Here is an 18,628-nt window from a genome sequence, read left to right as displayed (position 1 = left end):
TTTTTTTTGCTTAACTTATGTGGAACCCAAACATCAAAGCGATGAACATAACCAAGCTGGTGCAAATGATTTTCAACGCTTGATTTGGATATTTTGAGTATGTCGGCTATCTCCCGCGTGGTATAATGTTGATTGTTCTCAATGAATGTCTCGATTTGATCACTATCAACTTCAACTGGTTTACCCAACTGTGGAGCATCGTCCAGAGAGAAATTTCCAGCACGAAACTTCGCAAACCACTTTTGACATGTTCCATCAGTCACAGCACCTTCTCCATACACTGCACAAATCTTTTTTTGTGTTTCAGTTGCGTTTTTACCTTTTTTGAAATAATAAAGCATAATATGCTAAAAATGTTGCTTTTTTTCTTCTGTCTTCAATATTAAAATGGCTACACAAAAATTCGCCAATTTTGGTAAGTCTCTTTTTAATGCACGCTGATATAACGGCTGTCATATACAATCTAACAAAATTGTTTCGAATGAAGTTAAAGACAACTAAGTGCTACCAGAGCCATCTTACTGAGAAAACCAAACGAACCTTTTTGGCCAACCCAAAAAAAAAAAAAAAAAAAAGATCCCACATGCCACAACGAAGATCCCGCATGCAACAACTATGACCCAGTGCAGCCTAATTAATTAATTAATTAAAAATATATATAACAAAGTTCTACAAATCTACAGTAAGAAAAATGCAGACAATCCAATTGAAAACTGACTTAAAACCACACTTCACAAAAGAGGACATCCAAATGGCCAATAAACACATGAACAAATGTTCAACTTCATAAGTCATCATGAAAATGCAAATTAAAATCATAATGTAACACCACTACACACCTACCAGTATGGTTAAAATGGAAAAGACTAACAATACCACATGTTGGCAAAGATGTGGAACATCTTGACGGGAAACATAAAATGGTACAACCACTTTGGAAAACTGGCAATAACTGCTAAAGCTAAACATACACATACCCAATGGCCCAGCAATTCTACTTCTAGATATATACCCAGGAGAAATACATACATATGTTCACCTATAGACATATATAAGAATATTTGTGGCAGCACTACTTATAATAGACCCAAATGGAAACGACCCAAATTCTCATCAACAATAAAATGGATAAACTATAGTGTATTAATACAGTGGAATAACATACAGCAATGAGAATGAATAAGGTATTCCTACATGAAACATGGAAGACTCTAACCAATACAACATTAAGTGAAATAAGCCAGACATAAGAGTACATACTATATGACTCAATTTATATAAAGTTCTAAAAGAGGCAAAATTAATCTTTGATCTTAGAAATCAGAAAAGTGGTTATCTTTGAGATGAGTGGTGACTGGGAAGGCATATGAGGAGGGTTTCTGGGGGACTGGTCATGTTTTGGGATCTGGATAGTGGCTACACAGCTGTGTTCTCTTTATGAAAATTCACTAAACTCTACACTTAAGACCTGGGTACTTTTCTATATGTACGTAATACTTCAATAAAACGTCTACCTAAAACACTTTTACCTAAAATACATCCAGCTACATTGAACCTGTAAGTCTGAGGGCCAGACTCTGAAATTTGATTCACCAAGGTAACCAACGCCACCCTGAAGCTTCTTTAAATACTGCCCTTCCACTTTTCCTGGTGATATCCTTATACAGCTTTTCTTGGAACAGAGAAGACTCAGCAAAATTTCTTCTATAGGTCCTCTTACTGGAATTTTGAATAAAGTAATTTGAGCACATATGTAGGCTTTCATTAAATATGGTGGGCAGTCACCCATTGGGAAACTTACTCCATACTTACCTCAGCTGGAAGTGAGGGACATCAATTCATTTGACCTTACTTGCCCAACTTCACTTGATGTCAAGCCTCACTCCCCAAGCAAATTACAAATATCTTTCTTCTTTTCCTTCTTTTTCCTTCTCCAGATTCTCATCTCACACCTTCAACTAAACAGGAGATGCAAACTTTATTGCTTTTACAAATATCACATATGCTTTTTATGTTAAGCAATAGAGAAAAGAACAAAGAAGGCAACAAATACCCCCCAACTCCCACCACCCAGGAATAACTAGAGTTAACAGTTGGCGAGGTCTCTCTGTAGAATGTATTCAAACAGCAAGAAGGATATATAGATGAGTAGAGGCATGGTGGATGGATAGAGACATAATTTTATGAAAATTTAAGCCACAAATTGGGAGAAAATAGATTGCCATAAATATTGCAGCAAAGGATCAATATCCAGTATATATAAAGAACTCCTATAAATAAAAAAAGATTAAAAAATCAGTTAAAAAGTGGGAAAATCATATGAAGACAATTCACAGAAAATGAACTACAAAAGAGCCAATAAACATATGAAAAGATGGTAAATCTTACTAGTAGTCAGGAAAATTAGAAGTAGAATGACATAGAGTGAAAGAGATGGGACTTATTCCCACATCTATGCAATCTGATGGGTAATATTTCACATCCATCTGATTGGCAACATTTAATTAAATTTAAAAAATTAATTAGGTCTGGTAATATCAAGTATTGGTAAGAATGTGAAGAAAAAGGATCTCAGACATTAACGGTTGGAATATAAATCAGTACAGATACTTTGGAGATTAATTCAGAAATACCTAGTAAAATTAAATATTGAGGTCCAAGAGAAATGAAAACACATGTTTGCAAAAAGACTTTTGCAAGAATGTTCACAGCCACTGTATTAGTTATCTATTGCCACATAAAAAATTAATTCAAAATTTAGTGTCTTAAAACAACAAATATTTATTTTCTCAGTTTCTGTGGATCCAGGCATGGCTTAGTTGAATGCTTCTGCCTCAAGGTCTCTCAGAGGGCTGCAATCGAGGCAAATTTGGGGCTGTGGTCTTATCTGAAGGCTCAACTGAAGGACTCAGATTACACAAGGTCATGCATACCAGGAGGCAGGGATCATTTGGGGGCCATTTTAGAGGTTGCCTACCACAGCAGGTTTATTCATAACAGCCCCAAACTGGAAACAGCTTGGATGTTCATTGATAGGAAAATGGATAAACAAAGTATGGTGCATTCTATTGTATGAATGATGCATTCATACAATAGAATACTATTCAGTAATAAAAAGGCTGAGTGAAAGAAGACTTACACCAAAAAATACATAGTGCATGATTCAATTTATATGAATTTCTATAACAGACAGAACTGCTAATCTATGGCAGAAAAACAGTGATTGCCTGGGGTGGAGGTAATTGATTGGGAAGAGGTGTGAAGGAACGTTCTGGGTTGATGCTAATTTTCTGTGTCTTGAAAGGCATTTCAACAATACAAGTACATGCATTTGTCAAAACTCATTGAATTACCACTTAAGATTTGTGTACTTTATTACATACAAATTTTACCTCAAAAGAAAAAAGAACCATAAACAAATATTGACTTCTGTTTATTGATGTGTGTGCTGAAGTATTTAGGACTGAAGTTACTGATGTTTGCAATTTTGAAAAGCATCAAAAAAATAAGATTGATGGATTAATAGAGGAATGGGTAGATGGATAATTATGTATCATAAAACAAGCACAGCAAAATGTTAATTGTAGGGACTTCCCTGGTGTGCAGTGGTTAAGACTCCATGCTCCCAATGCAGGGGGCCCAGGTTCGATTCCCTGCGCAGGGAACTAGATCTCACATGCATGCTGCAACAAAGAGTTCGCATGCCACAACTAAGGAGCTGGCGAGCCACAACTAAGGAGCCCGCAAGCCACAACTAAAGAGCCCTCCTGCCACAACTAAGAGCTGGCACAACCAAATAAATAAATAAAATATTTTTTAAAATGTTAATTGTAGAATCTAGGTGGTGGGTACATGTGAACTCTCTATAATTCTTTCAACTTTTCTGTATGTTTGAAAATTTTCATAATAAAATGTTGGAGAAAAATTAAAGATGCATATTCCCTATTACCCAGTAATCCAATTCTAGGTATTTATCCTAGAAAAAAATCTCAAACATGAATATAGGTAGACATGTACAAGGATGTTTACTGCAGCACTGTACATAATAGCAAAAAAGTGGAACCAACTCAACCATCCTTCAGTAAAGGAATGGATAAATCAACTGTGATTTAGTCATATAATGGAATGTAATATATAATGAATCAACTTGGAAAAACCTGGAAAACAATGTTAAGTTTAAAAGGCAAGCTGCAAAATCATACATACACTATGAGCCCATTTGTGCAAAAGCAATGGTAAATATTGTTTATGGCTACTGACATATGAAGTAAAAGTGTAAGAACATTTATTGAAATAATATATATCCTCTTCAGGATGATGGCTACCTCTGAGGAGGACAAAGGGGAAAGGGATGTGGGGTGGGGCTCGAGAAGTATCTATAATGTTTTATTTCTTTCAAAAGTAAAAATATCTGGGGACTTCCTTGGTGATCCAGTGGTTGAGACTCCACGCTTCCACTCCAGGGGACACGGGTTTGATCACTGGTTGGGCAACTAAGATCCTGCATGCCGCATGGCACGGCCAGTAAATAAATAAATTAAGAAAATAAAATAAAATCAGTCATGGAAAGAATTGGTATTAAAAATTCTGTAGCAATTGTGAAATATATTAATATGTTTAATCTTAGTGGTAGGTTCATTCTCATTTAAACAATTACCATGTGCCAGGAACTTTGCTAAATGTTTTATATATATGTCTGATATCTCATTTAATCTTCAAATGAGGTAGATTATCATTCATACCCACTCTCCAAATTAGGAGCCTAAGGCTTAAGGAGATTAAATAATTTAACCAATATCACACATACTAGTAGATCCAGAAAATCTAACCGCAGAGCCCACATGCTTGATCACTCTGCTACATATATTGTCTGTCTCCTGACTAACACTGTGGGCTGGTGTCTGAACCCTGTGTAGGAAGAGATTTGGGGCAGCATACAAGGAGTTGATTTTACAAGGGATCCCATGAGACACAGGGGGATAAAAGGTGACACAGAGTGGAGAAGATGGAACTTATCCCTACTGTTATGCAGAGCACAGCATATCTCTAGCACCTCAAAGATTGGAAGCAGCAAGGGACTTCTCTGGTGGCACAGTGGTTAAGCATCCGCCTGCCAATGCAGGGGACACGGGCTCGAGCCCTGGTCCGGGAAGATCCCACATGCCGCAGAGCAACTAAGCCCGTGAGCCACAACTACTGAGCCTGCACTCTAGAGCCCGGGAGCCATAACTACTGAGCCCACGTGCCACAACTACTGAAGCCCACGTGCCTAGAGCCCATGCTCCGCAACAAGAGAAGCCACCACAATGAGAAGCCCGCGCACTGCAAGGAAGAGTAGCCCCCGCTCACCACAACTAGAGAAAGCCCGCGCACTGCAAGGAAGAGTAGCCCCCGCTCACCACAACTAGAGAAAGCCCACGCACAGCAACGAAGACCCAACGCAGCCATAAATAAATAAATAAATAAATAAATAAATAAATAAATAAATAAATTTATAAAAAAAGATTGGAAGCAGCAAGAGACACAACCCTTAACAGAGATGTTGGTGTCCTCATGGGGGCTATTAGCCTCTTTTGTGAGCTGAATTGTGCTCTCCCTAAAGATGTTTAAGTCCCAATTCCCAGTACCTGTAAATGTGACCTTATTTGGAAATAGGGTCTTTGCAGATGTAAACAAGTTGAGATGAGGTAATACTGGATACTCCACTCTCTTGCCCTTGCATGCTGTTAGGTACTTCAGAGGACAGTCAAAACTGTAATGACCCAATCCTTGGTCTACTACCTCTACAGATTCCTGAAAGAGTTATGCTGAAAGCGCATTCCAAATAACTGCATCTTTGTTTGTTATTTTATAGCTAGGTACCTAGTAAAATGGAATTAAAAAAAATTATCCCACTCTCTTTGATATCATGAAGACTGTGACTCACTCTGGGCAGATATTTTATTATAGAAAAAAAAAAAGATTTGCCTAGTACCCTAAGTCATGTAAATGGAAGGCAGAAAGGCACTCTTAACCAAGAAATAACAAGACCTTTTTTCGTGTGTTTTAGCAATGTTATTCAGAGTTCTGGAGAGTCTTGGGAGAAGGAGTAGACCAATTTGCATAAGAAGGCAAGGGGCTTTCTGAGAGGGAAAGGGCCAAGAATCCAAACCCTTCTTCCCTAGATTTAAAGTTTTAGAGATCTGTTGGAGTGGCAAGAATGGTTGCCAGTGGTCCCAAAGGAGAAATTACCTTGAAGGCAGCAAGAATCTGGGCTGCTTATCTGGGATCAACACCAGAGCCTAAGGGTTCTTGGGGGTTGGGCTGGTTCTAAGATTTAAAGACCCAGGACTGAATCTAGAAAACGCAGTGATATGTTTTGAGGGTCAACAGCTGAACATGAAGAATTAACTCAAAGACCTGTGACCTTGGCACTCTAAACTCTTACACTGTGCAGGACCAGGGCAGATGGCAAGAGAAATAATGGTGCTAGTGCATTGATTAGGCTCTTTAGTTCTTTCTACCTCTGCCTAGAATTTAGAAACAGGACTCATCATCTTGGAATGAATAGGTACTTAGCTTCTTTACCAAGTTAGGGGGGACAGAGGTCTCAAAAGGGAGATAGTGACTTCCTATTAATAAAGGCAGATGAATGCTTAAACAGTTAATCAGAGAAAGAAGACAAATAGCCATTATTTATACTCTTAAGTGGTAAAGCTGGTCATAACTTCATTCAATGAACATTTATTGTGTCTATTATGCATCAGGCACTGTACCAGACTTTGGGAATACTATGGTGTGCAAAAGAGACATGGTTCCAGTGCTCTTTGACCTTATAACCTTGCAGGGGAGACAGAAAATAAACATACTGAATGAAGACTCAATTCTCTGCCAGCTCATCAGTTCTTGTAGCCCAGACGTGGCCTCCAGAACTCCAAATTTATTTCTGTGTCAGTCCAGCACCTGCAGCTAGCTAACTCGAGTGACTGAGTCCCCTTCCAAATTCTTAGGGAAGAGAAGCTGATTAGCTCAGCTTAGGTTAAGTGTCTACCCTGTTCCAATCAGCTGCAGCCCAGGAATGAGGTGACAGTGGCCCATTGCCCGCTCAGTGAGGCTGTGGGAAGGCTCTGTGAGAAGTGAGTTTGTGCGGGGATGGGGGGGAATTTAGAACAATGTACCTGCTATGCAACCCAGCTCTACATATTGAATTTCACAGTGTGTATCGAGTAACTATAATGACTTATATAATGCCAATAAAATTTAATAATATCAAGTCCTTTCTATGAGCAAATGAATCTTTTCTTCCTAAGGAAAAATTAAAGCCCCCAATATATCCAAAGCACCTTACCTGTCATTTTTTTCAGTCAGAGGGATCTCACATGGGTGCTTGGTGGGGGCCTGAATTCCTAATTTATAAGGCTTAGAGCAGTGGTTCTCAACCATGGGTGATTTTGTCCCCTCCTCCCCATGCCCAGAAGACATTTGGCAATGCCTGGAGACATTTTTTGGTTGTCACAACTGTGTGTGGAGGAGGTGCTACAGGCATCTACTTGGGACTCTGCTAAACATCCTACAATGCACAGAACAGCCCCCACAACAAAGAATATCAACAGTACTAAAGCTGAGAAACCCTGGCTTAGAGGGCTTAGAGCAGAACATGCCTCACTCCCACCCCCCATTTCCAGGCTCCATCCGAGCTCCCATTTAGCCTGCTCAGTAAAGGATGGTGGTCTAGGAATGGACATTTCTATTCTGCCACCTGCACTGGAGAAAAGGCACAATCCAACAGGTTAACTAGAGAGAGAAAGATATCCAAGCAAGGGGAAGGTCAAGATAGAGATATGCCAAAGTAGAGATCCCATAGCAATAGCTTTTTAAAATTAATTAATTAATTAATTTTGGCTGTGCCCTGTCTTAGTTGAGGCACGCAGGATCTTCGTTGCGGCATGTTTAGTTGCGGCATGCGGGCTTCTTAGTTGCGGCATGCAAACTCTTAGTTGCAGCATGCATGTGGGATCTAGTTCCCTGACCAGGGATCGAACCCAGGCCCCCTGCATTGGGAGTGCGAAGTCTTACCCACTGGACCACCAGAGAAGTCCCAGCAATAGCTTTTAACCTCTCAGTTCTTACCTCATAAAGTTCCACTCCTGAGAGAGTGATTCAATTATGTGTTCCTAAACCTTATCACAAGACCTCCATTTTGGGAGTAGGTAGGAATAAGGGAAGCTTGAACTCTTCCCACCAACCCAAGGAAGTTGCAAACTTCAAATACACAAGCGAGCCTTTGCTTCCACCTAGAATGTCCTTTCCCATCATCTTGGCCTGTCTAGATCTTACCAATCTTTCAAGGCCCACATCAATGTTGCTTCTACCTGATCTCCCATAACTCCCCATAGCTCTTTCTAAGTTGGATATCTGTTTATAGCACACATAACTTTCTACTTCTTTATTAGGGTTACTTGGTTTCACAGGAGGTTTTCAGCTTTTACACATTTGACTTTCATAAAATCTGCAGTCATATATAACATACCTAAACCATCTTCTTTGGGCTGAATTTGGACTTGAATACATCAGACAAACATTTCAAGCTATTGCCTACCAGCCAACCTTTCAGTTCTGACAATGAAGCCATCGTGGTAGAGCAGATTTTGCACAGTGATTCAAATATTTTATTATATTTTCTCTTATTATTTTATATAAAATACAAATGGAAAGGCAAAAAAGTAAAAGAGCTAATACCACAATTTATACAAAGACTAATAACACTAAACACATCAAAAGCAATGACTCCTGAGATAAGTATATTAGAGCAGTTGGTCAGCAGGGGATTCAATTGTGAAGGAAAAGAACAAGGTAAAAGATATATGTACAGATGACTGAAAATACATCATTGAAAATTGAGTCCAAAAGGTACAATGTAATGAAGAAGGAAAAGGAGAAATTTTTTAGGTTTTGGACTGAGAATCAGTATAGATTACTACTGATGTATACGGGCTTCCAGAATAAGAGAAGTTCACAGCTCCACAGAGCTACTGATCAGGATACAACTTATCAATACTATATACAGTGCTATCAAATGAAAAAAGAAGGCTGGTTTTCCAATTCCATTGGATTTGTCAAGAGGGTTGAAAAGACACCTCAAAATCCACATGAAAATTCCCTGCTCAATCCTTTGAAAGCCGTTATCAACAAGTCCTTCTTCCCAACATTAAAACCAAAAATGTTTAAAGAACTAATGGCCAAACATTTAAAAAACGAATGGATAAAGAAGATGTGGTACATATATACAATGGAGTATTACTCAGCCTTAAAAAGGAACGAAATTGGGTCATTTGTAGAGACGTGGATGGATCTAGAGACTGTTATACAGAGTGAAGTAAGTCAGAAAGAGAAAAACAAATATCGTATATTAACTCATATATGTGGAACCTAGAAAAATGGTACAGATGAACCAGTTTGCAGGGCAGAAATAGAGACACAGATGTAGAGAACAAATGTATGGACACCAAGGGAGGAAAGTGGTGGGGGAGTGTTGTGGTGGTGAAAAAAAATTTGTTGGAGATTATAAAACCACAGATCTTTTTTTGGGCCTCTGACTAAACTGTAAGCTCAAATGCTGGGACTTGGCCTTCTGTCCTGGGTTCTTACCTTAAGATGAGCACAGAGTGTATTAAATTAATGTATGTAATAAATAAATGAGCCTCATTATTTTCCAACAAATATTTGCTGAGGTCCACAGAAGAGATAACACAGTTCTTGAAAGCGGAATGCTTTCAAATGTAAGGCTTACTTGTGAAGGGAGCTTCTGTTCCCAATAGGTTATATTGTTTCCAACAGGAAGTCTGCTATCATTCTTACCATTGTTCTGTACATAAAACATCTTTTTTTTTTTTTAACGAGCTGCTTTAAGATTTTTCTCTTTATCATTGGTTTTAAGCAATTTGGTTATGACATACCTTAGTGTAGTTTTCTGCATGTTTCTCCTGCCTGGGTTCTTTTAAGCTTCTTGGATCTATGGTTTTCTAATTTTCAACAAAATGGGAAAAATTTCAGCCAATAGTTCTTCAAATATTTTTTCTCACCCTTCCTCTCTTTTTGGAACTTCAATTACATGTATATTAAGGCACTTGAAGTTGTCTCACAGCTCACTAAAGCTCTGTTCATGTTTTTTTCAATCTTTTTTTTTCCCTCTGTGTCTTTAATTTTGGATAGTTTCTATAGCTATGTTTTCAAGTTCATTAATATTTTCTTCTTCAATGTCCAATGTCCAATATCCAAGAAAATCTTAAAACCACTTGTTATGGGACTTCCCTGGTGGTCCAGTGGTTAAGACTCCGGGCTCCCAATGCAGAGGGCCCAGGTTTGATCTCTGGTCAGGGAACTAGATCCTGAATGCCGCAACTAAAGATCCCACACGCGGCAACGAAGATCCCACACATGGCAATGAAGATCCTGTGTGCCGCAACTGAGACCCGGAGCAGCCAAATAAGTAAATAAATAAATATTTTTTTAAAAAATTGTTTTAAAAAAGATACTTTATGTGCAGAACAATGATAAAAATGACAGCAGACTTCTTGTTGGAAACAATATAACCTATTGGGAACAGACGTTGCCTTCACAAGTAAGCCTTATGCTTATAAGCATTTTGCTTTCAAGAACTGTGTTATCTCTTTTGTGGACCTCAGAAAATATTTGTTGGAAAATAATGAGGCTATTTATCCCTTCGTTGTATTTTTCATCTCAGACAATGAATTTTTCATCTCTAGAAGTTCAATTTGGGTCCTTTAAAAAAAATCTTCCATCTTTCTCCTTAACATGCTCACTCTTCCCTCTACCTTCTTCAACATATAGAGTATATTTATAATAGCTGTTTTAATGTCCTTTTAAATTAATTTTATCATTGTATCATTTCTGGGTTTCTTTCTGTTAATTGATTTCTCCTTATTGGTTGCATTTTTCTGCTATGGTGCATGTCTGATCATTTTTTTTATTGGACCCCAGACATTGTGAATTTTACAATGTTGGGTTCTGGATTTTATTTTTATTCCTTTAAAAGATTTTGAGCTTTGTTTTAGGACACAGATACATTACTTGGAAACAATTTTATCCCTTTGAGGCTTGCTTTCAAGCATTGTAGATGAGAACAGAGTAGTCTTTAGTGCTAATTTTGCCTTACTAATTAGGCAATATGCCTCTGAGTACTTTTCCTGATGTCCCATGTGTTTCACGTTTTCTCCACTCTGACTGTTGGAAATATAAATGATCCCAGCTCTACATGAGCCCCAAGAATTTTCCCCCCATGCTCCTTTCAGGTGATTCTTTTCTCAGCCTTGGATAATTTCTTCACATGCATGTGCTGACGAGTATTCAGCTGAAGATTCAAGAGGAATGCTCTGCAGGTCTCTGGAGTTCTTCCTCTGTGCAGTTCTATACTCTCCATGCAGCTCTTCTCTCTCTGGTATTTTGCTCTATGAATTCTAGCTATCCTGGCTTCCCTGAATCCTCAGCTCCACCTCTTCAACTTAGGGAGAACATCAAGCTCTATTTGAATCCCCTATCCCTGTCTCTCTTCAGGAGTCAGCTGGGGCAATTGCAGAACTCATCTCATTTGTTTCCCATCTCTCAGGGTTTACTTTTCTGTACTGCTTGATGTCCAATGTCTGAAAGTCATTTTTTCCATATATTTTGTCTACCTTTAAGTTGTTTTAGGCAGAGGGTAAATCTGGTCCCTGTTATTCCATCATGGCTGGAAGCCCATTGAAGGTTTTTAAGCAGATAAATGATAGGATGGATCTGTGGGTTAGAAAGATCATTGATGGCTAATGTGAGAGGTGGACTGGTGGTACTGAAACATAGGCAGAGAGATTGGCAAGGAGGCTGGTGCAATTTAGATCCATGTACGCAGCATCATGGAAATCTGGCAGTAAGAAGCACAAACTCAGCCATTCCCAGGACAGATTTCAGGACTGGTCTCTGGGAAGGAGGTGGACAAGGGAGAGCAAAGCTGGGCCCCAGACCCAACACACAGGGCAGATTGTTAGATTATAACAAGCCAGGAGATCAGTCACCAAAACTGGGAAACCAGATGAGAAATGAATCTTAGACACCAATTTTGAGAAAGGGGAGAATGCAGAGGCAGCTACCCAGGCAAGATCTGATATATTAGCTTATGTATTGTACTAAAACCCTACGAATGAATGAATGAATGCCTGACTGCTTGTAGCACTTATTATAAGCAACATGCACATGCCAATTAGTTGTTCAGTACCCTGTAACAATTCTTGAATTATTATTTTCCTTTTTACTTGTTTATGCCTTATCTCTTCATCTGCATTCTACGTCCACCAGAAGCAGGGACTATAATTGCACGCTTCTCTTTTCTCCAAGTAGCAGCATTAGTATAAGTATTTTGCCCAGGTTTCCTGACTCTCAGTCCAATACTCTTTTAAAACTATACCACTAACAAGCATTCTTAACAGAAATTATTCAACCATTCCTCTACTGATGGGCATGCAGGTTTCTTGGTGCTTTTATTTCTGTAGGAGAGACTCCAAACAGCTCAGTCAGAAGGTAAGTGCATGCAGCAGACACTGGTTGCCTAATTACCTGGCATTCTCTCCCTTCTTTCCTGCTAACAGAATACTAATTTTGTTCAGGTATTAGGCAGAGAACCCTGATTTCAAAGAATTTGGTTCCACTCCCTGGACTATATGATCCAGTTATGACAAAGGAGATGTATGGGTAATTTCTTGGGGGATGTCTGGAAAAAAACGCCTTCCCTGATAAAAGGAGAGTGGTACCTCTCTTACTTTCCTGGCCATTGCATTCCCTTACTCCTTTTTCTGCCTTTGAATGCAGTTGTGATATCTAGATTCAGCAGCTATCTTGTAAGAATGAAGTAAAAAGCCTAGGGACAAAAGCCAACATGTCAAGGATGGTGGAGTAGAAGGACAGAAAAAGCTTAGGTTCTTGATTACCTTGTTGAGCAGCCTAGCATCTGTGTCCCTTCAGATTTCTTGTTATGTGACAAAGAAAAACAAACCTCTATTTGTTTAAGCCGCTATTAGTCATATTTTCTATCACTTGCAGCCCAAACCATTCTGAACTGATACTGTAGATTTTTAATTTTATTAGATTCTTGCAGATTACTTTGCAAAAAAAGGTAGTAGTGAGTCATACTTCCATCAGCAATAGATGGAGCAGAGAAATGAACATTCATCTGGATTTTTTTTTTTTTTTGGTATATGGCATAAGGTAGGGATCTTTGCTTTCTTCTAGTTGGATGACCAAATTTGAAAGCACCATTTATTAAATAAACTATCTTTTTTTGCACAGAATTGAAACAGATATCTCTTTTTTTGGCTACACCGTGCAGCATGTGGAACCTTAGTTCCCCAACCAGGGGTCGAACCCATGCCCACTGCATTGGAAGCGTGGCGTCTTAACCACTGGACCACCAGGGAAGTCCCGAAACAGATATTTTTATGATTTCTGTAGTTAACTGCTTTTCCTTCCTATATCTCCCTCTCCCCGACCCTGCCTCCCACCCAAGTTTTATTGTCTCAGGGGAAGGGATGCACAAGACTAAAAGCAGATTTCACTTCCCAATCTCTTTGGTTTTGTGTTTCAAAAGCCCACATCCTTAGGGTAAGAGGATTAGGGATGTAGACAAAGTGTCTTGGCCAGAAAATATGAAGGGAGAAGGATTTTATCCAGCCTAGAGATAGCTTTTCCTGCGTACTAGGGCTGACGATAATGTAATGCTATGAGGGAGACCCATGGGTCCTGGATAGAGGGGACCTGTGTCCTGCTTCTTGGCACAACCCCTAGGTAGACAGGAAAACCTGAGAGAAGAGAGACTGTCCTAGGCAGCCTTAACAAAAATTCGCAAGTCACTGGCAGGGTCCCAGCACAACTAAGGCCTGCCAGACCATAAAGGAACACTGTGGGTAGAGGCAGTGGACTGCTAAGTTATGTTGCCTGATGACCAGGGACTTTTAACGGACCTCTGCTCCCAGGCCTCAGCACTGTGTAATAGCCCAGGATTGTGGCATGAGCCTGGGGTGGAGGAATATCAAGATGAATTGAGGTTATTTTACCAGCCCCATGGAATGGGGAGTTTGGAGTCTAAAGTTAAATCATAGACAATAAAGAAAGATACAACAAAATGATTAAAGGGCATGGACTCTGAACTAAACTAACTGGGGTTAAACCTCACTCTGCCATTTACTCGCTGTGCAACCATGAGCGAGTTCTTTAACCTCTTTGTGCCCTGGTTTACTAATCTGAAAAATGGTGTTAATAATGCACTTACCCCATAGGATTCAGTGGGTTTGTATAAAGTACATAGTAAATGTTATCTTATTAGTAGCAGTAGTAGTAGAAATGATGGTGGTAATAATAGTAGTAGTAGTGGTGGTGGTGGTAGACTCTGATTCATTCCTGCTACAGGAAGGATTTGTAATAAGACTGATTTGAAGGACTATTATGGAATGTTGGAACATATACAGAAGGGTCAGTGGAAGGAAAGGCGGGAGGGAGGGAAGGAGAGAGAAAGGAAAGGCAGGCAGGTAAATGCAGCCTTGTTTGTTAGCCCAGGAGACTGAATTATCTGATTCTCAGAAAAATATACTATACTGTACGTTTCTAGCAGAACTGATCTTCTGGAGAGGGAAAGGTCTATTCCAGCCACCCCAACTCAGGCTCTGTATCCTGCCCACATGGGGTCTTTGCAGAGGAGTTACAATTTCGGACACCTAGCAAGTTTTAGAGAGTGATGTGGGCTTACTCTTTTTTTAGGCTCTCCAAGAGTTAGTTGCCAAGAAAAAGGCACTTACCTTAAATTTGCTCCCTGATATATGGCCTAGGGCACATGAGGGAAGATTGTGTCTAGGAAGAGGAGATCAGACTTCATAGTAAGGCTCAAGAAATTACATTGACCAATCTGAAAGGTGGAGTGTTTCTAAGTCAGTCACTATGCCGAAGATAGCTGCTCATTTCTGAGGTAGGTGATGCTTATTCTTACTCAGGGGACACTCAACTCGTGCTGGGAGGAAGGAGAACCTCCTGGGAGGACATTAACATCCCCTAGATGATCCAGGTGAGAAATTCCCCCAGTGCCAAGGCTTGCCTGGAGAAAAGATCACCCAGGCATCCAAGTCCTGGGAGTTACTATCTTAAGGAGGGGGCATCTGGATGACAAGTACATTTTCTTTGCTGAGATGCTAAGATTTAATAGAGGGAGAATGTGGCTGCAATATTATTTTGAGATATAAATGGAGTTTTTCTTTCCTGTATTTCCCCCCCTTTCTCTTTTCTCCCCCCTCCCCCAAAGTAGTCAGCTTTGTGGTGTATCTCAGGGGAGGGAGGTGGCAAGGCAGGGAAACAAATATTCTGCCAGTCTCTATGGCTTTCATGTTCCAAAAGTGTAAGCCCTAGGGAAGGGGGACTTGGGTGCAGGCACAGTGATGAAGTATCTGGGCCAGGAAACTAGAAGGAAGAAAGATTTGCATAAGTCTAAAAAAAGATTCTTCTTTTCTTTACTCCCCTCTTCGTGGGGGGGAAGATGCAGAGAGAGAGCTCTGTGGGAGCTCAAGCAGCATATACTTCCAGAAGCAACACTTGGTTGGCATGAAGACTCAAAAGAGGAAGGGCTGTGTGGAATGTCTAGATAGATGGAACAACAAGTAACCTTGGCAATGATTTCTGTGCCCCAAGACTGGCAGAGATGTTGGAGATGACACAGCACCTGAAAAAGCCCATGTGGGCAGAGGGCTTAACAGTAACTGACAGGATCTAAGGACTTGGAAGCAGACACCTTTATCTACCTCTATGCCTGGGTACTATGTAAGACCCCCAAACTGTAGCATCACCTGGGATAAGGGAAAAGAACAAGAATGACATATTGTTTTCCCAAAAACCTAGTCAAAGGAGGGCTCATGGTCAGAAACTGAGTTCCAGAAACAGTCACTACTCTACCCATGGCTGTAGTAGTCAGCTAACTGTAAACTTTGATGTTCATCTCAGTTCCATCTTGTTCAGTGAAGGAGTTACCATCTGTTTGGTAAGGAGGAGATCAACAGCTAGTAAGGCCATGAAACTAACCCCTATTCCTACCCCTGTGGGATGCTGGGGTCAAAAAATAGGTCCAGTGAAGCCTTTGCTAATTTCTTGGCACCAGAGCCCTCAGATAAGATTAACTAGATTATTGGAAGGATGTTTTCCCGGAATAATGTAAAGCCAAATTACAAATGGTTAATATGAATCAAAGTTTCTATCTGGTGAATAGAAATATCACAAATGACATTTGAGAGTCAGTGGAAACCAGCAGGTCAGAAGGGAGTGTTCCCTGCCGTACATTGTTGACTAGCTATAATTGCCCATTCCCCTTTCTGCTACAGTGGCATTTGTGCTGAGTTATGGACAGGATTTTTTCAAATAGAAGAGCATATCTGTCAATAAAAGGTCTAAATTGAGAAGGGTCTGTATTTGGATGGGGAGCAAACTTACTTGATTTTCTAACTTCTGAGGTTTGTAAAAGTCATACTACTTTGTAGTTACTTAGTAAATGTTTGACTGTTGAAGAGGACCTTCTCAGAAGGGTTCACATGTGAGCAGGTTGAAGGGCTAAAATCACAAGGCTCAGAAACAAATGAAGAAGAGCAGGCCACAACTGAGGGAAGTATCTGTTGATTTTCCTAAAGGTGGATAGATGTGTGTGGTGGTGGTGGGAGTAGGGTGACACTGAGAAATAAAAAGTGGTTGGGCAAAAGTTTCTAGTTACCATCTCAGTGGGAGTTAGGACCTACTAAAGCTTGGAGTAACTTTGTAACCTTTGCACTGCCCTTTGGTGGCTATTTGGCCTTCCTGTTTTCCCCATAGTAGTCAACAATTCAGCAGGGAAAAGGGACTATCTTCAGGGACAGTGAGGAAAGAAGGAGTTTGGGAGACCCCATCCATTCTACAGCTAATTTGGAATGCAGAGACCTTTCAGGTAAGGTGGTTGCACTCTTTGGAGAAATCACACCTTGCTCTTACGAATTTAGCCAGGAAGGAAGATCTCCACAGGTGGAATAGCTGGACCTCATAGTCCTGAATTTCGTTCCCTAAGTCTCCCTCCATTGTCAAAAATGGAAGGGGGGGTTGGATTTATTAATGGCACGCATGGTCTGGTTTCCTTATATGTTCTGGCAATACTGGGATTAATAAGTGACCTTCAAGATGAAAGATGCAGAGACAAGAAACAGGGCTACAAGGTCTCCAACGATTCCACTCCATTTGGACTTAAGAAACTCCACAGTTAAATTTATTGGTTTTTTTTTAAAGCTGAAAAGGGCTGAGGTTCTGAGGTGTACATTAGGAAAAAGAAAATGGGGAGATGGAAGAGGGGCTGGAAGAAGTTGCTGCTGCAGTTGGCCTGGCTTTAGGAAGACCAGCTTTAACTACATGTTGAAAATTTTATCCCATAAAACAAAAACCTAGGTCTGAGGGAGCTAATGGTGGATGCTGGGAGGGCTCACGCCAAGAAGTACTTCCCAGAACTTCTGCTGCCAGTGTCCTTGTCCCCTTGGTAAGCCACAGCCACCCCCCGCCTCTGCAGGAGACTCTCCAACACTAGCAGCCGTGTGGCTGACAGGGTCTTGGTGCTCCGGCCGGGTGTCAGGTCTGTGACTCTGAGGTGGGAGAGCCGAGTTCAGGACATTGCTCCACCAGAGACCTCCAGGCTCCACACAATATCAAACGGTGAAAGTTCTCTCAGAGATCTCCATCTCAATGCTAAGACCCAGCTCCACTCAATGACCAGCAAGCTACAGTGCTGGACACCCTATGCCAAACAACTAGCAAGACAGGAACACAACCCCACCCATTAGCAGAGAGGCTGCCTAAAATCATAATAAGGTCACACACACCGCAAAACACACCACTGGATGCAGTCCTGCCCACCAGAAAGACAAGATCCAGCCTCATCCACCAGAACACAGGCACCAGTCCCCTCCACCAGGAAACCTACACAACCCCCTGAAACAACCTTAGCCACTGGTGGCAGACACAAAAAACAACAGGAATTACGAACGTGCAGACTGCAAAAAGGAGACCCCAAACACAGTAAGTTAAGCAAAATGAGAAGACAGAGAAACACACAGCAGATGAAGGAGCAAGGTAAAAACCCACCAGACCAAACAAATGAAGGGGAAACAGGCAGTCTACCCAAAAAAGAATTCAGAGTAATGATAGTAAAGATGATCCAAAATCTTGGAAATAGAATGGAGAAAATACAAGAAACGTTTAACAAGGACCTAGAAGAACTAAAGAGCAAACAAACAATGATGAACAACACAATAAATGAAATTAAAAATTCTCTAGAAGGAATCAGTAGCAGAATAACTGAGGCAGACGAATGGATAAGTGACCTGGAAGATAAAATAGTGGAAATAACTACCACAGAGCAGAATAAAGAAAAAAGAATGAAAAGAATTGAGGACAGTCTCAGAGACCTCTGGGACAACATTAAACGCACCAACATTCGAATTATAGGGGTCCCAGAAGAAGAAGAGAAAAAGAAAGGGACTGAGAAAATATTGAAAAAGATTATAGTTGAAAACGTCCCTAATATGGGAAAGGAAATAGTCAATCAAGTCCAGGAAGCACA

General features: G+C 40.3%; 1 long non-coding RNA gene across 1 annotated transcript; it reads left to right on the top strand.

Moving 5' to 3' along the window:
- Positions 1-13,655: 13,655 nt before the first annotated feature.
- On the top strand, positions 13,656-18,545 carry LOC309620214. The gene is made up of 2 exons (XR_014239460.1): positions 13,656-17,727; positions 17,857-18,545. It is a non-coding gene; the product is annotated as an uncharacterized lncRNA (long non-coding RNA).
- Positions 18,546-18,628: the final 83 nt, after the last annotated feature.

Source organism: Balaenoptera borealis, assembly GCF_965194805.1.
Source record: "Balaenoptera borealis genome assembly, chromosome: X".
Taxonomy (NCBI): Eukaryota; Metazoa; Chordata; class Mammalia; order Artiodactyla; family Balaenopteridae; genus Balaenoptera; species Balaenoptera borealis.
Note: the sequence above shows the minus strand (reverse complement) of the source record. Positions and strands in the feature narration are given on the sequence as shown.